The sequence below is a fragment of the Thermobia domestica genome, chromosome 16 (assembly GCF_964235325.1).
Source record: "Thermobia domestica chromosome 16, izTheDome1.hap1.1, whole genome shotgun sequence".
Classification (NCBI taxonomy): domain Eukaryota; kingdom Metazoa; phylum Arthropoda; class Insecta; order Zygentoma; family Lepismatidae; genus Thermobia; species Thermobia domestica.
In genome coordinates, this window is record NC_137469.1 from 123420290 (window position 1) to 123446001 (window position 25712).

At 36.4% G+C, this 25712-nt stretch overlaps 1 long non-coding RNA gene across 1 annotated transcript in view; it reads right to left on the reverse strand.

Annotated features, from left to right (window-relative positions):
• Positions 1–1791: 1791 nt before the first annotated feature.
• The window catches only part of LOC145672804 (uncharacterized), a 148320-nt gene continuing 124399 nt past the window's right edge, over positions 1792–25712 (reverse strand). Inside the window, exon 3 of the long non-coding RNA XR_014128670.1 lies at positions 1792–2107. This is a non-coding gene — a long non-coding RNA (uncharacterized LOC145672804). The remainder of the gene's footprint in view (positions 2108–25712) is intronic.

Sequence of the window (25712 nt, forward strand, 5' to 3'; positions counted from 1 at the left end):
TCTTCTTTAAGCTTTAGAAAAACTCATTGCTGCTTGAAGTCGAAGAGTTGATTGCTATTATAAGTTCATCTTTCATCAACTGGGCAGAACACCTGTTTCTTGTGTCAGTCCAGTTCAAATTCATATGTAAGAAAACTCTGCCTGGCCATTAAAACTTGCGGGCTTTAAAGTCGTTGTGTCTTGTGTGAGGTAAATTTGTCATTTGAGCTAAATACGGGACTCTTGTCGTCCAGTATCGAAGCACCCCGGGGCGCGGGAAAAAATCATAAAATAAGGAACTGTCCCTTAAAATCAGGGACATTTGGGAACCCTGAGTGAAGCATTAGAGATGATTATCAGTTTGGTATTGGAATTACGTGTAGCTTGCAATACTCAATATGTATGAAGGGGTGACAATGAGGATGCGTGTGCATTTCCTGGCCGTTGTTATGTGGAATGTTAGGTCAATATCTATAGTACGTCAAGTGCGTTGAACCATCTTTGATCTTATTTTCAATAACATACCTTTCTTACAGGTATATATGGCGGATGGTGAAAGAACCTAATGCTTCTAACTGTATCCTGCCTACTGTCAAATGTGACCGCAGGTGGACCGAAATTTCTGACATTTCTTGGGTTTCATGATTATGTTAATAAAATGTATTGCTATGTGGACATTTCAAGTGACTCCATGAACCCCATAGCTCAGATAATTTTTCCGATCAACGATCCAATTTCCCAAGATGACAACTCGACAATTCACGCTTCTGAATATGTTCAGCCCTGATTTCATGATAATAGGAATAAACTACAGTAATCTCTCTGGTCTGACAATCTCCAGACCTTCAACATTATCGAACACATTTTTTAAGTTCTGGAGCGGATGTCGTTCTCTACTCTCGTTCATGGAACTGAGTGTTACACTAGAAATTTATTGAAGACTCGCTGTGGAAAACAATGTAAATAACAAACACAAAAGTTACTGTAACAGTACAGACAAAAGATAGTAAACTCTGTTCAAGCGCCACAAAATAGAAAATATTACTGCTTAGAAATATAACGAAGTATGAACATTTAACTAAGCCATATACGTATTTTAAAAAAATTAAAATAAGTGAAACAATTGCAAGGTGGTACTTACATTGTTTTCTACAGCGAGTATTCAATTTTACAATATTTTTCTTGTTACTTGATTCTATTTCACAATGGGGCTCCTTCATGGCTAAGCCGTTAGAGTACGCGCCTTGGGAGTGGGAGGCCAGGATTCGATTCCTGACGGGATCTCATGTGGTACGAAATCCACGTTATCAGTAGGTCCCGTCTCATATAGCTTCATTGCTGAAAGAGACGTTAAACTCAAAATCAACTCAACCGTATTTCACAATAAATCAGATTACTTCTGTTTGTTTACTGTAGTCTTTTATGGCAGTAATCAGTTAAATTGTGTTTCTAAGTATTCCCATTATATTGATAACCATATCTGTACTAAAAGCTTACTATGTGTATAACCCACGTACAACCTGGCAGGGCTTTTGACGTAATCTAGAACAATTCTTGATTTGTATGACACAAGCATACGGAGATACATCTGAATTTGCAAGCGGTAAATTTTAAGAACAGTCTTACCAACATACCAGAATAGTTTCAAAAATGCGAACTTGCATTCAGTATTTGAGAGTATACTTTGAGAGGATGTGATGAATGGAAGTTTCCTCTTCTTGGTTTCTGTATACAGTAGTTCATTATTGATTCATGATTGTACAATCTAAACAAATGAAATACCAATAGAGAAACAACAAATAATTAATGATGTTGTTAATTTATTTATTTGTCACATTGGTTACAATTTTCTCATCGTGTTTTTTCTGATAACATTTGTTTTAATTTCAATATTTTATTATTTATTTATTTATTGATAACATTATTGTTTTTAGCAGAAATAATGCCTCGTGGTATGGAACTGAAGAGAGAGACAAAATTGAATATTTACATTGCATTGATTATATAATAGCTATATACAAACATTTAGGCGGAAGTGAAGCAGTTGATGGACGTTGTGAAGGAAGATGCTTTGTTTATAGCGGAAGATACATGGCCGTTATGGGAGACTGAATGGCTCACCGGGATCCTGTGAAAAAGAGAAAAAACAAACAAATATATCAATTACGTTGTTAATTAAAGGCCAGTAAGTACATTTTACATCACAATTAGAAAACATAAAATGAAAATAACATGAGACACAATAGTATGCTGGATTCATATATAATATTTCAAACTACTGGTTAGTTTGTATTTTTCTACAGAGTACCAGAATTACAAACTTTTATTTGTGCACCATTCACAAGCTCATATTACAAAAAATAAATAAGTGTTTCGACATCTCTTAGAATCAATCAGAAGCGCACCCATGTGGGAGATCCACTGTGTTTGGAACTCCCAAAAGCAACTTCGTACCTCGACATATATTAGTATTTAAAAAAAAAAATAAAACTATACTTATTACCAGAGAAGTTATTGATGTAACCTTGTAGGCTAAAGATTTTATCTTATAGTCCTACTTCATCTGTACTCTTGTTTTTTCCAAGAATATAGGTGACATAACAATTACTTATACAATTACTTATACTTTTCGGACGTCTTGTAGTATTGAACTTCCACCCTCTCTCAAGTTTTGGACCCTCTCAATAAAAATTCCTCGATGCGCGCCTGGAATCGACTTGTAATCTTTTTAACATGTTTAAAATGTCCTGAAGTGTTCTATGAGTGGACAAAATGAATTATTTATACATGCTAACAGTGTATAACAGGAATTCTCCTAAGAGTGTATCTAATGAGTATATGGGCAGAAACAACATATAAATGTGTTAATGATAATTTGTCCTAACATAGATAAGAAAAATCGTTTCCGTGTGCGTATGCGTATTGCATTTATCTGAAGTTCAGGTACATTTTGGAAGTTCTTATTAATCGCTTTTTGGAAGTGCAGGTCCTATTAATCACTTTTAGGATACATTATACATATTTGTATTGAGTAATAGCACACGTAAGACAATTTTTATACATGTTAAACAATTATCGAAGTTCTTGCTTTTTAAAAAAAATATCCAGATCATGTTCGAACACTGATTTATCTTTTGTAGTGCAAAACAAAATGGATTGCGCCGTAAGAAGATCGCAACGACGGATTGAAGATTATTTGTTTATATAAATTTAGTGTCTCTTTTCAACAACGAGAGTATGCGAAACATGAACCAACAATTTAAAGTACAGTCTGAACCACTGTAATGTTCTCAATATGTTCTTCCATCTGAAGTCGAAGTCGGGACTCTATGTAGCAACTACTGCTAGCCACTAGACCAGTGACAAGGGTAATCTCAATATGTGTAATTTTATCTCAAGGCTAGAAATCTAGTAAAATGGTTCAAAATACAAAAGTCAGGTTTCAAACATATTTGGCTAACAAATGCTTATTTCTTCCTAGTGCAAGATACGAAATACGATGTAACAACCAATGTAATTTAGTAAAGATAACTTATTCTGTACATAATTCACAATTAGGTACTACTTGTATTAGGAGATACGGTTCAATAAATACTACCAATAATAATTCAACTGAACGGAAATTTGCCTTTACTATATCATGCTATGAGTACGGGTTAACGAACTCCTGCCTCTATTGCTGGTGTTGGTGATAATCTGATTGGTTGCTGAGCTGATGTGACAGCAGGAACGCTACTGTCGGAGTTTCATTGAATGGGTATGGAACGATGAGATGTTCATTATAGTGTAAGGGTTAGTAAGTTTGGCGTGAAGAATCTAATGTTCAACGTCTTGGACAATTTTTTGTTTAGAGTAATACAATCATCCCAAAATGTTTTTGATTATTTTGTGGTGAAATGTTCAATGTAGATGATTATGCAACTGTGCAATTTTAATGTAATTGCTATGGCCTTACATTATTCGTGTTGCTTGATCTCGGACACTTACTAACTTATTGTGCATAAAGGAGTTGACTTTGTAACAACTTGTTACATAGATGTCTTTTGGTATTGAACTTAAATTTGAGGGAAACTTTATATACGGCTAGTGTACTCTGAAATATTGTTTTATAAGAACTCAAAGTTTAAGCACACACCACTGGACAAATACACATGTATCCAATTAGACTGAGATTATATGTGATAGAGTCAGCAGAATTTCTGTACAAAAGTCTCAAAGACTCGTCCATTAATGCAATGGTTCGCTCGTGAGAGACAAATAGAAACACAATGTTGAACGGTGATGTATGGACTGTGTACTACGTGAATGGAAACTGATACATGAAACCAGTGTTGTGGTGACAAACATCAGCACCGCTTTTGAATCACTTCTATGCAAATAGCTCAGCATTGATTCGAGACGTTCTACAGTATCATTATCGGAAATGATGATTGGCGACAACTGACAACATGTATGAGAAAGGAATGTAAGTCAAATGATGTGAGAACTTGCAAGGATGAACGTTTGTCAAAAAAACATACTAATCCATCTCAAGACAACAGTAAAGGTGAAAATTAAGGATCAATTGGAATCATATCGACGTTGTGAAAAGCTCAAGCAATAGGACCTGGAAATGTATTCGTGCCTCAGTTTAAGGACAAGATGGGTACATCGTACGCGATGGGTGAATCGCATTGTTACATGCGATCAGAAATGTTTTTTGTGAGACAACACCAATAGGTTGTAGCAGTTGTTGGGTGCCAGAAAATTACCTTGTAAGGCTAATCCACCTATCCATCCAATGAAGGTTATTGTTGCTGTTTGATCTAAATGCAGTGCAGTGTGTATAACGTTTTGGAACCTAGTCAAACCATCACAATACATGTATGTAGTGCAGAAATATTTCGTATGCACGGTAGTTATGGCAACAGCAATCTTCATTGGTGAATGAAAAGGGTCCACTCCAATGCTTCCCAGCACGGAGCTAGAATACCAGTAAATCGCATGCCTTAAGGACTTGAATAGGAAATTCATTTACATCCACCATGTTATTTTGATTGTAGTCCTTTGCACTACTGTCTGTTTCAGGTTCTGCAAGTCTATCTTGGTGAAAAATATATTCATAGTTACAATGAAAAAAACTTTGCAACCATCATCATTTCCAGATCTTAAGACTTTTTTTATAAGGATATGAAGGAATTTGTCACTAGGTGAAAAAAGTCTATTGGTGCCATGGGCAATTACTTTGATTAAATGTATGCTTTGGTAACAAATTCATTTCTATTTGATTTCTCATCCCCTAAAATAAAATTGCATAGTAAATCACCCAATTCCTTGTTTTCTGTAAGTAAGTAAATCTACGTTCAGCCCTTCATGCTCATTTACATCCCTAAAATCGCATAAATACTGTGTTAGTTTTGAGTAAGGTTCACCAGAAAGAGTTTGTTTAAGTTGTCACTTGGTTGGTTTGTTGAGATGAAGAAAGCAAACCATTGTGAACAGAAGTCTTTGAGAAGCGACGTTTCAAACAGGGGCGTTATTGGGTGGTAGGGGATAATTGTCTAACCGTAAGTTTGAGAGGTCCGTGCTTTCTAATCGATTTTAAACTAATACAACAATAAAAAAACGGGAAATCTTATATCAGAGAGTATCATGCCCCCTCCCTCCTTCCTGGAAAAATATGAAATAACGCTCTGGTTTCAAGTCATATTTAAGCGCTGGGACATGAAAATCTTCACAATGATTTTAGAGTTCTTTCTTTAGGTTCTCTCTTACCACAATCAACCCATTTTGTTCTGAGATAGATTCTGTGTGTTTTCCTTAATCTCCCTTCAATCATGAACATACTTACAAGGAACGAACATGAAACTGTTATCCGGACATCCAAATCAAACCTAGTCCATTCGGTAAACATAACAAAGATATGTTCATGCACAAAAAATAAGTGCCATGGACAACGGAGGGAGTCCCTGGGGCCCATTAACCCTGCTAGTATACAGAAAATCATAGACTCGCAGTGAAATAGCTATTGCATCAACACTGTTTATTGGAAAATCATGGTTTGTAGTTCATTCTCTTTAGCATAAAACAAGCTTCCCAGAGGTGCTATGTATTGGGATCCATAATGTACTTGAACAGGAAAAATTGGGAGAATGTCACGAAAATTCCCTTCAGAAATCCCTCTCATTAAGTAGACCCATCTGAAATGGCCCCGGATAAAAGCACACAATCCAAATGTATTTCGAAAAATAGTATAGGGGATAAGAAATATATGTACCAAGTTTTGTATTGCTAGACAGAATAGGTATAAGGGGAAAACATGTATTGGTATACAACCCCCGACATTCTCCCAATTTTTCCTGTTCAAGAACGTCGTGGGCTCCAATACACAGCACCTCTGGAAAGACTGTTTCATTCTGAAGAAAATAAACTATAAACCGAGTCTGCGATATTCTGTATACTAACAGGGTTAATGGGCTCCAGGAACTCACTCTGTTGTCCATGACACCTAATTTTTTGTTCATGAACATATCTTTTTTTGTGTTTATTGAATGAACTAGGTTTGATTCGGATGTCCGGACGACAGGTTCATGTTCTTTCCTTGTGAGTTAGGATGAGCTGAATTCATAAATTTATTTACTTCCAAAGCAGGGGACAGAGAACGTCAAGCTTTTTTTATTTTTGTCATTCTATTTTAATATTTTATTTTATATTATCTTTATTTATTTATTTTAGTAGAAGTTTCAGTCAAACAAAAACGGGAAGGTGGCAAAGATGTTCAAAGGTACATGTGCCTATAGTAACACGAAGATCTGACATTTCAATGTTTGTTCTTAATTATTATTCATTATGATGAGGTTTGCGTGTGTGGGAGAGATACCTGGATGTAGTTGAACATCTGCTGCGTAAAATAAACATTATGCAACGTTAAGCTCGGCTTCACTTTGAATATATTTGGCCTTATAAGGAATATTATTATTTGCAAATTATTTATATAAGGTAAACACCCCAGTCATGGAGATGGATAAATTTGCCGTCAGTAATGGAAATTTCGGTGGAAATGTGTGAAAAATAAGACATTCACTAATGCAGGAAGTTTTCATTGTGTTGGAAATTATCTACGTGACATACGTGTTTCACTCAAGATTGTTAGGCTGTCGTCTTCTAGATCAACGGAGTGTGCAGTTGTGATAAAGTTGTGTTGTCGATTGCATGCGCTTGTTTTCACATTGTATTAAGAAGTTGAATAAGCTAACACATCACTTTGGCAGCTCTGCTATAGTAAAGCTATGAAGCTATGAACAAAATAAAAGTTGTGTGTTTCTCTACGCACTAATAGTGGTATAGGAAATACATAATTGTGGGGAAAATGTATATTAATAAACCATCAATATTAGAGGTACCCATGACTGGTAAGATAAAGGTGCTATTTGCCAATGTTGGACTCCCATCGTCCATTACTGGTAGAATTGGAAAATGTCTCAATAGCACAAATGTCGACTGCAAATGTACCATGAATGCTATATGAACAAACTGGTTCAAAGAAACTGATAGTTTGCGACGTTTACCAGTAATGGACAGTAGGTGTGTATTACTGGTGTAGCTTAGCAATTTTCGTCCAATTATGGGCACTTTCCGCACGTTCCAGTTCGTATATGCGGGGTGATTCAAAATAACACCACAACGCTTACGAGGTGATTTTAGAGGTCAAAAGAGGACAAAGATGTATCTGGCGATGTTTCCTACGGGAGATCGTTCCGTTGATAGGGTCCCTTAAAGAGTCCAAAATGTGAATGATACGTTTGACTTTTCGGCAACTTTGGATGAACGCAAGGCAATGAAATGGTGAGCTATACTGGCAATAAATTATACAGGACCTATTCGTAAGATAACATTCCGGCATTTGACCGTTGGAAATCAGAAACAGACATAAAAAACAGACTTAATTAGATATCACAGTTTCGAATTGAGCAATTTACTGTACTTCCATGTCTGAGTTCCAACGGAAAAGTGCAGGGACGTCCTATACGAATAGGGCCAATATCCCACACTATTTTCATTAATCATGTTTAGTCACAGTTGTCTTAAAGCCGAAAAACAATTAAAATGTGAACTCCTAAAGGAGCACTAACAACGGAAAGAGGCACCCAAAGGAAAACATGTCAAATAAATGTTTGTCTCATGTCGAATAAATGGTATTTCAACGAGTGAGTTCAGAATAGCTGTAACAGTTATTGAGACTCAAATTTCAGGAGAAAAACTGTTACCATTTAAACGTTGTTCAGAGAATTTGCCACCATGGAATGGACCCAATGAGGATACATCTCTGTTTTATCTTTGCAAGGAATTAAAGTCACAAAAGTTCAACGAGTCAGTGCAAATCGAAGATGTATCTCATAGGAATAATGTTGCTCAACTTGTCTAAGAAATTCCTGCACCTTCCTAAGACAATATTTTGCCAAATACAACACAAGTAGATTTGGATGATTCTTTCAAAGAGTTGGGTTCTAGTCAAACCGTAAACCCAGCAGCAGATGACGCGTCTAATAGTTTGTTCCTGTTCTGTTCCCTGAAACAATGCCAGTGCCGGCTCAACATTCTTCTGCATTTACAGAAACAACCAGAAATCCAGAGGTCTGTACAACAGCTTCCTTGATGACGGGATTTCACACAGGGGACACCTATTTAAAAACGGCAGAAGCCAACAATTCAGAACCAACAAAAATTAGTTCCCCATGATCTACATCCAACAATTAATGAACTAACAGCAGTTGCTTCCTTATCAGCTACATCCCACAATTTAGTATGGTGTTATCCTGATATTTCAGCTATCTTCAAAAGCATTCTCTTTTGGCCCGAGGACAAATCGAAGTTGTCCAAAAGAAAGAAGAAGAAACGGATTCCTGCAGTTGTTACATCTGAACAATACCAACTCGAATCGAAACGTAAAGAGAAAGCCAGAATTCAGAAGGAGAAGTTACAGAGAAAACGTGTGATGTAGTTGAAGAAAGAAGAAAAGCGATGCGCAGAACAAATATTAACGGAACGTAAAAAGCAGAGCTCCAAACAGAGACAGAAACATTCTTAAAAAACTTTTTTTTTTGCGTTTGTATTGGAAAGTGGTACCTGTACCTTTCAGAATAACCTTTTCTTTATTGTTTATTGTTTATTTATAATAAAAATGGTATTTATTTTCACCAGTTATTCCCAAACACATGCAATTTCTATTGAACATTGGGATCTTTTCATATCGTTTTCACACAAGTACTGGGTTTGCTTAACGTTTTTCAAGTGTAAAATAAATAAAAATCCTACGCACAAATACCGGTGACGTATTAAAGTACACCCCAATAGGTTAGATGCCAAAATTTGCTGAATTCTCTTGTATGTCCATCCCTGGGTATCCATAACTGGGGCATCCGCTGTTTTAAATGTCCATCACTGGTTACAAAAATAGGATTACAAGAACAAGTCAAATAGTACATTCTACTCATTTTCTATAGCAGTAATGACTTCGATTTAATAGACGCAAGTATAAACTATGACTACTACTACGAAACAACAAGATTATTAGAATTCTCTTCCGTCTACAATATATTTTGTCAAAAGTGTTCTCAACATTGTCCATGACTAAGGTGTTTATCTTATATTTCGTTACCTTTCGTTGGCAGAGTGTATAATACACGAGTTTCTGTACGCGTAATTCTGGGTTAGATTTTCAGTAGAGATGTTCGGTATGATCTCTAAAAATGCCTCAAATCAAACTTTCAACATTGAACCTCGTCTTAAGGCTCACAATGGAAACAATATATTCACCTTTAAAAACTACATATGTGTGACAGTTTCACCAGGTAACACTTTGGCTTCGTCAGATACTATCTTCAAAGTGTTGGTTGACGAAACTTTTCCATGTATGTAGTTTTTAATGTGAATATATTGTTTTACTCAGCCAATAGGTTGTTTGTGTTTAATTATACACAAAGCAAAGTTTCTACTTATGGAAAATATCACAAGGCAAGTTCTTTAGAAAGCATTTGCCTGCAGAGAAACTAAACACGACATTTGAAAGACCAATTCATGCTGATTACAACAAACTTATAAAATTCCTGTACGGTTGAGAACTTTTCGAGGGATTCAAAGTTAAATACACGATTGCACCAGAAGTATATAACCGAAGTATTCTCTCCTATGGCAAAGCCTGATGATTTGAACTTGCTACTGTTGATCACTGGGGTCTATTCACAGACAAATTGTTCATTGCAAGTTGGATGACGGATGGCAAAGACGTAATGGTTGAGAATACACCAAAGAACTGCACAAAATTTGTACAACCATTTGATGTGTTTGGATTCCGACCAAAGGTTATGGCAGGAGATTTGTACATAGTATCATTCGGACGTTATGATGTACCAACAAAACAACCAAATACAGTTTGTGTCCATGCTAATGAATCAGTTGCGATCCACAGCGATACGTTGGATTGTTTCAGTTTAAGTTCCACAAGGATGGCTACGGAACAAATTATATACCTTTTTAATAATCTGTCGAATTTGCTCCTCGCTTTGGTTATACAAACTGTTCCCTTGACGGATACAACGCAATTGCACATATAAAATGTTCATGGCGCAAGTAAGTCTTTTGCATGCGTCATTTCTTCATAGAACAGAAAAAAACAGTGGTCAATTTTCATCTCTAACTTATCATTATTGTGAACAGTATAATGACTAATTTCAACTAACAGACCATTTAGTTATTGCAAAAAACTTTTTTTCTGTTACCTCCGATAGATTTCAATTCATATGTAAATATTCTTTGCTAAAAATGTTGTACTTAACGCATTTAAATGCACTTGTACTCATTTTTAACATAAACTTCCACGTTGAATCTGTCAAACAGTTTTCAACCGTCCAGGAGTTTTATTAGTTTGTAGTAATCAGTATGAGTTGGTCCTTCAAATGGCATGTTTAGTTCCTCTGCAGGCTAGTGCTTTCTCCCGAATTTCCCCTGTCAGTAACGAAAAGATACATTCTGGGCCATCAATAGGTTTATAATGTGCTGAGGTACGATTAATTTGGGATCCCTACACACGCAAAAACATACGTATTATGTATATGTATTACATATACTTTCTTATTTTAATGCAAACAGCTGTAGTAGCACTCGTCTAGATTAGCATCGGTCAAGCGGCGACTGTAGTGTCGTATGGTTGGAAGTGTTGTATTAGGACAAACTCGGTACTATGTGAAGAGTAGTGGAACGGATGTTAAAATGAACGTCCTTTCTGATTTCCTAAAACCGAAAATTGTTGATTCTTGTGTATATGATGTGAGTATGACGAAAGTATCAAGTGTGCAAGTGTGTTGGTTATTTCGCGACGGACAATGTGCAACTGGTGATTGCCTACAAAACTGAAGAACAAACCACATTTTCGAAGAAGAACAGTGCTCGAGAGTAAGCCGTCAGTGTCAAGTTCTGGTGGGCATTAAAGCGGATTCTCACTCAGAACCATCGTGCAGCTGCAGTGTAAAAACTTTAGCACGATGACAATAATGCCGCGAGCATACAACATGGACCGCTGATAATTAATGACATGTGATAAATCATCGTCCATGAGCCATGCTTATATGTGGTGGGTACCCAAAAATGAATAAGATTGACAGTGTCTTTGCCCAACTGTGAAGCATAGCAGCGGCTCTGTGATGTTGTAGAGCGCAGTATCCTCGTTTCCATTAGGTCTTGCGCTGACGCTTACCATTGGCGTCGCTGTCCGTGATTACATCGCCATTTTACCGGACCATGTGCATTCTAAGTTGCAGGTGCTGTTTTCAGACACGGATACTATATCCCAAGAAGAAAATGCTCTCATAAACATTACACAGCTGGAGTGGTCGCATGGTGGTTAGAGGATCATAAGAATGAATCCAGTTACATATCCGAATTCCGGACGTGACAGTTGTACGTGTGTGGTCTGTTTTGGAGACACGATTTCAGCGCATATTTCTATCTCAATTTCGGGACAGGGTGATAGATGGTAAATTGAATTATGTAATATTTTTCTTGCCATCATTCACGACCTCCATGACTTTATTGCACGTCGCATCAGCGATGTTCTGAGAGCGAAAAGTAGTCCAATACCATGGTAAGTTGTACCTTTCAGGTGCTTCTACACAGTTGATAAGTATTTGTAAATATTTTGTACTCTAATTGTATATTGCATATTTCTAATACAAGTGTATAAGTGTACAATTAATGATTAATAACTCAACACGAGAACTACTATTTATATTTTGAGCCATCGCAACACTGATTGTATTTGAGCGCTATTTTTTGTTTGCATAGAAACGTTTGAAATAGTTGACCATAACGTACGTACTTCAAATGTCTTGTCAATAGCTTTATTTGCGTTCTTTACGTTCACTTGAAGATTGCATAACAACAGAAAAATGGAATTAACTAGTGAAAAGTTTCGAGTGAAGATTTATTACGATTTTCGACGTGGATTATCAAGACAAGAGTGCATCGATCAGCTTATTTCCACATTTGGCGATGAAACCCAATCCTTTGTCACTGTAAAACGCTGGTATAACGCTCACGGACGAAATTCGCGAAGGTCGTCCAAAATCAGTTGTTATTCAAGAAAACATCGATGCTGTGCAAAACCTAACACTGCAAAATCGTTGTGTGATATACTGTGAGATTGAGGCAACCCTAGACATTAGTTCCACCAGCATATATAAAATATTACATGATCACTTAACTGTGAGAAGGGTTTGTTCTCGTTTATCCCACGTAATTTGACAAAAACTAAAAAGAAGCTCGTGTCGATTATTGCACAAAAATGCTCAACAAATACAATGGCGGTGCTTCAAACGACGTATATAAGATTGTGGCAGGTGATGAATCATGGATATATCCATATGAGCCGGAACGTAAACAGCTGTCGACTGTATGAGTGTTTCAAGATGAAACAAATCCAACAAAAGTTGTTCGTGCTCGAAGCACATCGAAATAAATGTCGCCTGATTTTTCGGGAAAAACTGGTCATGTGGCAAATGTGCTTTTAGAAAAACGTAGAACGGTCAACTCTGAATGGTATACAACCATTTGTTTGCCGGAGATTTTCGGTGAAATACGGGAAACAAACAAACGCCGTTGGATCATTCTTCATCAAAACAATGCGAGCTCTCACACATCTCGTCTAACAACCGACTATTTGAACACTCAAAAAATCGAATTGATGGGTTATCCGCCGTACAGTCTTGATTTGGCACCCAATGACTTCTTCTTGTTCACGAAAGTCAAGAATAAATTGGTGGACAACGATTTTCGTCGGCAGAAGAAGCCATTGATGCGTTCAAAAACCTTATTATGGAGGTGCCTCAAGAAGATTGGTAAAAATGCTTTGACAAATGGTTCGAACGAATGCAAAAGTGTATTGATCATAAATAAGAATATTTCGGAGAACAATAAATCAATATTCAATGACAAATTACTCTTATTCATTGTTAGGCTCAAAATATAAATATTGGCCCTCGTAGTACTTGAACATGCATTGAAGAGAAGAAATATAATTTTAACAAAATAGTAATGTTACACATGTCTACACAATACATACACGTCCACATACACATGAATACATAATAATAATAATAAAAATAATAATACATATGTGTAATAAAAGACATGCATAAACTAATTAGTTTGTTGTAAACGAGCCACACTACTGATACTTTAAAGTAACGTTATTTCAAGCTAAAATCTAAAAAGGAAATCAAAAGAATGATTATCACCAACTGTGAAACATACTGTGGAAAATTCTTCCTGCTATAAATATAATCCAAAAATTTGTAACACGTATATTTGTTTAAAAAGTTTGTGATCTACAACATTATATAACACTTATTTTATCCTTATCAAAGTTCCTTTCGTGGCCTTTTCACCGGCGAAATCGTGAATCATATAATTAAAATCAAAATACTTCTTATGATATCAGATTCATGAGTGGTGCCTGTGCCGGATATCAGATTCAAGTGTAGTCGTACCTGTAACAGTCGATTTTAGACATTTTTTTTCACTAGCTTTAATATCTGAGTGAGCACTCTGCGAAGAAGTGAAAGAGAAGAAAATTTCATTTAAAAGAACCTTAATATGACATATCGTATTTTCTATATCCATGTGAGGAGAAACATCTGTTACAAGAAGCCCGGATTTCAGTCCAGATTTTGTAAACATTGATGTACTCCTATCCTTGATTCTTATTACATCACTAATATTCACTTGTTCTTGTAAATCTCCTACTCGCTCATCTTCCAAATCAACAGTTACGTCACCCACTTTCCTGCGAGAATCGCATCAATTAATTTTTTTTTTTTTTTGAAAATTCTATCTGGCCTCGAGATGTTCTGTCTTTTGTTTCAGTTCTGCGTTTGTTTCATCTTGTTCTGAATATGACGTTTCATTTTTTTTTTTTAGTTTCTCCAGGTTTGCATTTAATACCAATTTACAAGGGTGAGGATTGCAATATTTCTTTTTTTTCTTTTTAAACACCGTGTGCGTGGGTTTTCTCGGGGTTCTCCCGTTTCCTCCCACTTTCTTCATTCCACCATTTCATCCATTTCTCATAATCACCGTCTCCTTTAGCCTAACCAGCATAACCGTGGGACGTAAAACTCAAAGATTTCATTTCATTTTTTCTTTTTTCTTTTTCTTTTTTAAATTATCTCCTCAGGTTTGTATCTTGCTTTTCATTTTTGAGCTTCAGAGTTTTTAGATGTCGCTTTTAAGAGCATTTGGGAATCAAGACGAAACATTTCTATGTAGAAAATAGAAACTTAATGAAAATAACAATACTTACAAATTACTAAATGAATTATATAAATAAATGTGCAAATTAATTTTAAAAAAATCACAATTCCTAGGGTTTCATGGGATCCAGGACAATTTACTAGCTGTCACCTCTCTTTCAACAAATCTACATATATTTAACTTTAATCAAACAACCAAGCAATTACTAGTATACGAATAAACTTGTTTTTGGATGGCGTAAGCGTTTTCGGTACGGAAGACGCGGGTTCGATTCCCAGAGGTTCAGATCCCACGTTAAGCTTTAGGTCCACGTCTCACATAGCCTTGCTACAGAAATGGACCTTTAAACTCAAATGAAGTAAAAAGAAAGGAAAGATTCTATGCTGCTAATAGACCTATACCCTAGCAACATAGACAGTAGGTCTAACAGCGGGAAACGGTAGGCTAGCGAATTGGCAACATTGGCTCTACTTTCTAATTGGCCACTTTTCAGAGTACTTCCTTACGAACGCTTTCGTTAATTATCTTTAACGAAAGTAATAAAACTGCGATTCGGGAGTATGATATACAAACCGTCAGGAAAATGATGGCAAATTGTTGCACTGCCGCAAATTCTGGGGGAGGAGAGGGACATGTCCCTTCCAATCTTGTAACTGGGGGAACTGTCCCTCCGAATAATCCGATTTGAAATGTGTATTTTTGAGGAGAGAAATGTAATGAACTTGGTCCGACTTCAATAAATGAAAGTGAGATGAAATTGATGCCCCTTGCTGTATAATATATAAGTTCACCTCAGAAATCAGATTCATCTACCCTAATATGATCCTCATCTTCCTCCTCCTTTCGCAGATTTAGCTTCAAATCTGCCCGCCTCCCAACAACATTGTTTTCAACCATAAATATGTAGAACATCGCTTTAATATGTCCATATATATATATATATATATATATATATATATATATATCAGAGAACGGTCTTATCCAACCCCCTTGCCTGAATTTTGAATGAATTTTTTGCCTTGTAGTTCCCAAAAATGAGCATCCTTAACCTAAATAAGGCTTAATTATGGGTACTGGTAGGGTAGATGCTTGATTCCATAGCGATTTGTGTCAACACAAGGCAAAATTTTCTTTTTTATTTGCGACAATCGCCAATAGCACTTACAATTGGTAAGTTGCATGTTTCGTGTTGCATCGCGACCCATAAATTTTGCGAAGAGTAGTACGGAATGAGATCCTCTTAGATGCGGATTTACAGATTTAATTCTCTCAGCACATATTCAGGAAGAAATTTGTCTGATGTTAAATCCGTAATGAACATAGAGATCCTTCCTGGTCTTCAAATTTAACGGCATCTCTTATATGACAACGTGATTTTATTATTTATTATAGGTGAAACTAGAATCTAGAGAAGTTCGTGTGTTTGAGAAAAGCTTTTCTATTGAACTCAAAGAAAGTTTGCCGCGAACACAAACATTGATCATATATTATACTTTAAAGAGGACGTCGAGTCTGAAAGAAAACATAGTATTATGGAAAATGAACCAGATGTCTTTTTCTTATTAAGGTTTCGGAACCAGCATTTTGAACTTCACCAGAACCAGTGACTTTATGTTATGTTTAGTTCTTAATTTGAGACAAAAGTAAAACTATCCGAAGAGGTTGAAGTAACACCTTTATTTCCTTTCGAGTGACGATTGGCGAGAAGACACTGTGGTCATCGTCAAATTCAAGACTTCGGAGGATTTACAAGTTCCATGGTCTCTACATACCGAAAAAAGCTTTTTCTTTATATTCGTCCCGACTTATGTACTTGTCTCGAGGCCATGCCATTCAGCATTGCTGGACCAAGTTTTAACTTGAAATTTGTATACCATCCTCCAGAGGACTTTTCAAAAACGTCCTTCCTGTCCTCCAAGAATAGTTCACCAAATATATTATGTGTTAACTCTGAAGTATATCTGAGAGTTATTAATGGTGTAACACTTAAGGCAAGGTTGAACGTAGGGATGTGTTGAACTGTGCAAACAGTGGTCGTTCAAAGTGCAATAAATATATGAGTTTCAAAGGGGCTAAATTATACGCAATTATTTAGCGCAAATGTGTTTAATGTGGCCAGTTTGTTAAGCAGTGTACAATGAGATGATCGACGAAGAGTAACGAAATGAAATCCTCAGTGACACGAATCACCAAGCACTCGACAGGATTATCACCAAAGATTGTAGAGTGAATACGGTAAAAGTACCTCCGAAACTCAATCAACACTTTGAACAGTCAATTGTAACGACCACAGCGGGACGGGAGTTCCATAATCTAAATGAAGTTTCGTAGTCTTGTGGTTGCAATTTCCAAGCCACCTAACGCTTTAGTTAGTTCGAGGATTGTGCCGAGAATTCTTGTTCGTGTTTGTTTGTGCCAACTAGTTCATGAATGTGTTTTGTGTATAACTAGTCTCAGGTTTAATTCTCGGTGCGAATAAAGACTCTTAATAATGATTCATATTTTACTTCATATCCTCGGTGCCGAAATGAATTTCAAGCATCAACCAATCGAAAGAGATAGTGAACGTTCTTTCGTTATTTTTGAGTTACTTCTCGTTTTACGAAGTAAATTGTATATGGGTCGTGGTGCATCAGTGGTAGAGCGCTCACTTGTGGTAAATATTTCTGGTTTGTTTCTAGCTCCTACCAAGTTGTCTTTGTGGTAAACAAACACCATAGTGTCTAGTTCTCTCAGGGTTCTCCTATGTTCTCCCACTTTCTTTATTAAGCCATTATCACAATCCTTTTCATAATCACCGTCTCTCTTAGCCTCGGAGCGGATTCGTGGGACATTAAGGCAATAACAAATAAGTGATTATTTGGTTTGAATATAGGGCTTGGAAAATTTAAATTAATATTGGAGTTTTTTTTTAATCACAATCTACGTGTTGAGAGTCTTCATCCCGGCGAAATTAAAATACCGCTAATTTTACAGTAATTATGTGATATCCTCAAATAGATAAAAGATAATCGAAATGTGGAACAAGAGCGCCCTAGACAATATTATTTTACATGAGAAACCGTTATCACGACTCACTTATCTGCTTTCGATGTCGAGCCATTTTCAAAATCGGCATTTATTTTCGCGTTTCTAAACAGCTGAAAACGGAAAGCCACTAGGTGACTTGTGATAACGGTACCTCACGCAAAATAATATTGTCTAGGGCGCTCTTGTTCCATATTTCAATTATCTTTTATCTATTTGAAGATATCACATAATTACTGTAAAATTAGCGGTATTTTAATTTCGACGGGATGAAGACTCTTAAGTGTTTCTTCAGAGTTGGAGGCATCGATTTTTTTTTTCATATTGAAATAGAATTTATCTTCTATTTCTAGCCAAATAAATAATGCATCTGTCACATGCACTGAAATGATATTCAAAAGTATGAACTTTTTTTAAAAATTTCATTGACATTCCTATGTACACATTCATTCTCACGTTACTGACAGACACTGTATGTCCATTAACATTGTTTTCCACTTGAATGCTTTTTGCTAAACTTAATGTACGTAAAGGATATACTGTAAAGAAAACACCTGATATTGACAAGAGTGCCTCACACTCTCATGTCCAACAACTGTGGCATGCAAACAAACACCGAAATACATGGGTAGCAGCTCTTGAGGGGCGTCACATTGGTAAATGTTTTAATTTTGTAGCTATAAGTCAAAAGTAGGAAACCTAATGTACAAGGATCATTTAATAATTAATGCACAGTTGTTGTTCGCTTACATGCTTACATGGTTTATAGTATCTCTTTGCAGGTATGTCCGCTGTCTAATGGCTTTCGTAATGACAGCAAAAAAACTCTTCTAGACATGAAAAACCACGTTCATTTTGGGGATAGGTCGAAATTTGATGGACTCATGTCTGCACTGTAGAAAGCATGAGTCAAAACATTCCAACCATATTCACATAACTTTTGACCTACATTACCGAAGTGCAGGAGAGCATCTTAGAGAAGGAGCAGTCCAGCATCGAGCAATCAAGATCGTGTTTTTGCGCTTTATTCTGTGTAGTTTTTGAAAGAAGTCATGCTATTACATTGCTCTAGCACTTCTTTCACACGGAACTCTGCCTGTTATGATAATTCCCTGAACCACATGCAAAAATAATCATATATTTTACTTGACCTTTAATTGGGCTAGTCGACATTTTGTTGGTCGTGAGGAAGATACGTATATCTCTCCAATCTTCCGATTGAGATTTCAATTCAGAATCTAACTCTCTGACCAACGTTTTACAAATAACAACAACTCGATTCAAGAGTGACTGTCCTTCAACTCGGAATCTTTGTTTTAGTAGGGTTGCATTGTAGAGCCATGTCTGCTTCAAGATTTATTTAGCACAATTATTTCTTTTCTTTAAATCATCTGTTAAGTTTTGGTGTGCTGACGATGGTGTAATCCCTGTGGTTTCAGAAAGTATTCAAAACGTCGCACGATAGTCTTCTTCATGAGCATCTGCCACAAATTGCACACTTCATCAATCGCTTGATGACTTTAAGCTTCGTGGTTTTGAATCATTGTTTATGGTCCCACGTTCACTACGAAAAGGAGTAGCCCCCCATAGTCTAGTGGCTCACCGCAAACTTAATGAAAATTCCCCTATGTATTTCTGTCGAGTTTCGACATAAAATTTTAGTCTTAATGTACGACCAGTCTTTAGGTACGACAGCCACAGTACCTAAAACACTTGAAGTCCCCATTTCTAATACCTGTCATAGCTAAGACGTGTAAATAACAAGGCACATGGCTTGCTGCCTCATGAACTGAAGTTCAAATGACGCAAGCTCTACTGCAATTGCATTATATACTATACAATGTTGCCAAACTGAACATTATTTATGAAATGATCCTCGTAGTAATTCTTAGACACGAGAATTTGTCAATATACAAGTTTCTTTCTTTATTTTGTGACTATAAGATTTAATTTTTTTCCTATGTGAGTTCCCTCAAGACTTCCAATGTAACCACTGAAATAAACTGAAATCATTATTGTATAGAATATTTACAGCTACGAGTATATACACAGATTGAACAGAAAAAATTAAAATGTTTGTCAATACATCCTCATTAAGTAAGCTTTACTGAACTAAGATGACAATACCAAAGAAAAGAAATCTTTAAGCATTACGTCCCACAGTTATGCCGGTTAAGCTAAAGGAGACGGTGATGATGAGAGATGAGTGAAATGGTGGAGTGAAGAAAGTGGGAGGAAACGGGAGAACTCCGAGAAAACCCACGAGCAAGGTGTTTGTTCATCACAAAGTCCACACGGCGCGAGCTGGGATCGAACCAGGGACCCCAAGCACCGGAGGTGAACGCTCTACCACTGAGCCACCGCGTGGCGAATACATATGTTTCTTCATGATTAATGGATCGCGCCTCTCTCTTCATATCTCCTCAGCTTCCCTCTGCCTTAGATTGGCTGTCCACCTTTGCAGTCAATAAGCAGCCGGATAAATTCGTTAACGAAATTAAATTGTGAATAATTGTTCTACCCATACTACGTCATCGGGAATTTAAAGAAAAGGATTTTTAAAGTCAATCCTGTTCAGTTGAAGCTTACGTATACGTGGATAGAACAGACGTACTTTTCCGCTTCATAGCCTTTTAGTACAACGGTTTGATGCTTCTTAATGCAAGTAACTCTTCAGTTGTATTACGATACTACAGCACTATCATTACACTAGGAATTGAATTAAGTCATTTTCCCTTGTCACTAGCTAAGTGACTCGTTCAATATGCGAGGCTAAAGTTAATACATACGGCTCAGAGGAAATATAACTGAGCAGAAAGTGGTCTAGAAATAATTGTCTACTCTATTCTCTTTCCAGCCTCAGAAAAAGTAGATGTAAACAAACCCACCTGACTACCAGTGGGTCGATGACCAGTGATTGATTGTTGGTCTCACTGCACTAATATCCTACAGCAATATAATCTATACTTAAATAATAATTTTATTTTAAAATATCTGAATTTATCCTGCATTTTGTGATAATAAACGCTATATATGTTATATTTAACAACAGATGTAGCTTTATTTCAACCTCACCCATATTCAGAGGTATATCATTTACTGCACATTCGTATACGTTTGCGCACCTACCCCACTCACTTAGAATTCTTCTAGAATGCAGAGTTTCATGGCGGCGATGAATGACAATAATCCATCTTCGTCTCGTGTTATAAAATACAAAAGAGGAGTTTATATGACGATTTAAGAAAATATATATTTCCAGCATAACAGTAGCCAGTGTCAGTGCGTTAATTATTTCCAACCAACCGTAGCCTTACACTTTGGAAATTATGCGACGACAGTAAGTAAGCAGACGATCTAGCTGTTCATCGTCTTTTGCTGCCAAAGCACGTGTGAGCCGCGAAGTAATACATTTCTCTTTGTTTACGTCTACTTTGTTCTAAGGTTGGAAAGACTTTAGTTCCTATGTTTGTGTTTACAAATATTATGAGAGACACTGTTAGGGATATATGTATTACTATTAGAAACACATGTGTCACTTTTAGATAAAGATAAACAACTATGGATATAATATGTTAATTAAGAGGTTTTTTGGTATATGGTACAGAGGTTTTTAGGTATATAAATAAATAAACTATGTGTTCCAGCAAAATAAAAGATATCGGCAGAATAAAAGTATGATCACGAACGACATACTCTTAACAAAAGAAAATTCATATATCAAACATATCATATAGATATATTATATATAATCTATGTCATATATCATAAATATACCGTATATCGTATATTCATACGAGATATGTTCAGAAAGTATCGAACCATACTTTTCCTCGAGTAAATCAATAAAGCGCGGAACAGTTTCTTCAGTGTAGGTGTAGAGGGGACGCTCATACACAGTGGTGATTTTTTCCCGCCCGCAAAAAACGTTAGTCGCTGGCAATCGGACAACGAGTGGAGACGTGTAGTGAGCGCTCCTCGAATTTCAGTCTTTTGAAAATTACAAGAACACTTGAGCAGCGATATTGCATCATTATTTCCCCAAAACTTGGCGATACCCAAGCGGCAAGCATTCAATCGGATCGGTACATTCAATTTTGAACGAGAATTTAGGCATGAAGAGAGTGTCCACAAAATTTCATTCAGGCTTTCATCACCAAACACAAGATTCCTGTGTGCCGTCAGGCTCCCTACTAACCCGGTGACTTTTTGTTATTTCCCACGCTGAAGATGCTACTAACAGGGACCCAATTTGAGTTAAGACAAGACATCATGCAACTGCACGGTTACTCACCATCTCAAAACTGTGCTCCAGAGGTGTTTCCAACAATAGCAAGAGCCCTGAGAGAGTTGTGTGCATTACCAAGGAGACTACTTTGAAGGGGATTAGTGTTTCGGATTTCCAAATCAATAAATGTATTTTTGCCAAAGGTTCGATACTTTCTGAACATACCTCGTATGTCATATATATGTAGCCAACGTTGTAGCCGAACAAAATTAAAGTTTAAAAGTTAATCATATTTTCCGTCTACTTCACAATCCATTATACTAAGTACCAGTTTCATCTTAGAATGTGGCGTGGTTATTGCACAGTCCACAGCAAAAAACCTGGAACATGAGCATGTAAGTTTATTGTGAAACGACGAAGTCTTTTGCTCCAAAATAAATGTGCAGGGGAGGACGGCGAGGTTTTTCCTGGCGTGATTCGTGTCACTTAGACGTTATGTTGACGTCCTGGGTTGTTAGGCATAGTTTCACAATAAACGTACATGGTCATGTTGCAGGTTTTTTTGCTGCGGACTGTACAATATTAATTTTTAAGCTTATAAAACATCAATTTTGTCGAAAACTACGCATGACTATTGACGCCATTATTTTTCAATGTACAATGTTTCTACTTGTATTTTTTAAAAGAAAGGATCACAGATGTTAAACTATAAAATTACATGCACCACTCCATCAGACACAGTCTGAAGTTGTTTTATGAAAGTGTGTCATAAAATATGTAAGGAGAAAGTGGAAAAGGTAGTCATTTAGTGTGATTTATGTGACACTCTTGGCTGCCACAAGGGATGTTTATTTTGCAAAAAGAAAAAAAAAGGAGAAAATAGCAAAGCTTATTCAGGATGTAAGCTCTTACGTGCACACGGTTTAAGAAAGTAACAAATGAGGGTAATGGGTACAGGAAAAATGCTTCCATCCGAAGTCTTTGTGGAAACCACTCTATCTTTGTCTGTTATTTTATGAAAACCGGAACATCCATTTTCACACTTTTGCGATGCAATGATCTTAATAAGTTTAATCTTCCTAAATGTTATGTGTTGAGTTTATGTTGAAGTTACATTTCACTAGAATAATATTAGTATTGTGTACTTATGTAAATTAGTATATACAGAAACATACTGCTACAAATTTATTCAAACACATTCTAAACATTACGATATATTTATTTACGGTAAAGGACTAAAGATCATATGCGACTAGTAGGAACTACCCACGCTTCAAGAAATTTCTAAGAGAGCATTTTCTGCTAACTTGAGGAAGTTGAATTTACAGGAATTATTTTAAAACAAACATATCTATGGGAAACCAAGGAGAGTGATTTCAAATTTGAGACATAGCTAACTAATTAACTCTATGACCTGTGGAACCCGGATGTCGCGTTCACAAAGCTCTCTACTGACTTCTGTCCTTAGCTAACTGAATCCAATTTCTACTTTGATTTCCTATTTCTGCGAAATCCATCTTAATATTGTACTCCCATCTTTGCCTTGGTCTTCGTAATGGTCGTTTTTCGATTGGATTTCCAGTTAAAATATTGAAAGTGTTTCTACTTTCTTTCATTCTGGCTACATGACCTGCTTACATTCTGGCTTGAACCCAAGGGTGTCGATTTCTCTGTAAATTTGGGGGGATTATTCAGATTTAGAAAGCATATATGAGGATTTTAAAACAATTTGCTTTCAAATTATGCCACATATTGTAATTTTACAAATACAATAAGGGAACCCACATGAGCTTTAGGGGGGCCGGGAGCCCCTCGACCCCCGCGGGATCGGCGCCCTTGCTTGAACCTCTTAGACTTGACCATAAACATGTTTGCTAAACGGTATAAATAATGCAGTTTCTCGTTATGATGTTTGCACCATTCCCCATTTCCGTTCCCGTTTAGTTTGAATACTCACATCAGGTTTATATCCACAGATACTTTCAGGCTGTGTTCTTTCCTCAGAGCAAGCGACCATGTTTCGGAACCTTATAGCACAACAGGCATGATTGTCGTTTTATATATAGAGTATGCGGCAAAAAAAAGTACTGAAGTCATATCGTTCACCTTTATTTATTTATTTTTTGTATAACGTAATGAAACATAAGAAATGTCAAAAGGATGTCAACTAATTGTTATTCAACACAAATTGTAAATTTAAGAGGAATCGAGCCTGTACATTACGTGTTCAAAATGTTCACCATTACGTCTAACATTCTTCATAGCCCTTCTGTAGATCGGTGAACATGTTAGTGAACACGGCTTGCTGGAACAACAAAACAAATGATCGAATCTTCTCTCTTAACTCCGGTACAGTGGTAGGGTATTATCTATTCGGAAAATTGCTTCCTTTAGTATACCCCACATGGAGGCATCTCCACTCATCTCCTGCAGTGAGATGCTGGCCCACAGCATATGAGCGGAAATAGTGCTCTAAAATAAACACCTTCTCCTCTGTTGTGAACAACATTATCTTCGCTCCAGGTGCATACTCCGCTAGTCCACACACAGCCTAGCATACAATGTGCGCTCACAGCTCATACACATTGCGCCAGCGCCATTTACACGCGAATTTCAGTATTGTTTATTTTGCCGCATACTGTATTTTCGGGTATAAATAAATATAAATATACCAACTTTAAGGCATTTTTCTTGTGACTCCATAGACAGATATGTTAGAAAATAATTCCATTGGATTCAGGATCCTCAAGTTAATACTATAAGCGAAATCAAAAGAATATCAAAGTATAAACACTTTTATCTACTGTTGATATAAGTGGTATCTCAAAGATCTCAACTTTAAGTTCATTTCTCTTGTGCGTTATAGATCCTGTGAGTTAACAACAGTCGTTTTGAGATTCGGAATTCTCAAACTAGAATAGAAGGTGCAATTAGAAATATATCCAAGCGTGCGTACTTTTACTAGTGGCATGATCGTAAGATCTTTACAAGAAATACGTACAACTGTGAAAACATTAATCGGAACATATTTAAAATTAAATGATACTTAACATGGAGGTTTGATATTTAGTTACAGGTTTAGATTATCACCTTCCATTAAGCATATACCACTATCCATTACGACTCTTTAACTTATTCGATTATTATACAGAAAACTTTCTGAATGGGTTAATACATTTATTTCTTAAAACTAAAATAATGAGTAAAAGTTTCGACAACATAACGTTGTCTTCCTCAGATATTTAATGAGAAAATCATATATATATATAAAGAAGCAAAAGTGAAAGCAATACATCAAATTCCCTTTATTTGACTGGAAGGTCATCTGTAGCTTCGAGATTCATCTAATATTGTGTGATTGAATTAATTCTGACTGTTGAAGAAAGGGCAGTAGTTGTGCTACTGCAGCATAGCGGAGAGTAACACTAGACGTATTTAACAGTAGAAACATTAGGCTTTCTGATCTGTGTGTGACTTTCGAGTAGAGTGAAAAATATACATATTTAGTGAATTGAACATATCGGGTTTGTACCTACAAAACAGCATTTATGGGAAATGTTACTCTTCTGCTTTCATCTAAAGAAATCTGCTGTGGAAAGTAATCGTTTGTTAGTGGAATCGTATGGAAAACGTGCGCTGCAAGTCGGAAACAACGTGCAGAGAATGGTTTCGACGATTCAAAAACAACTATCGG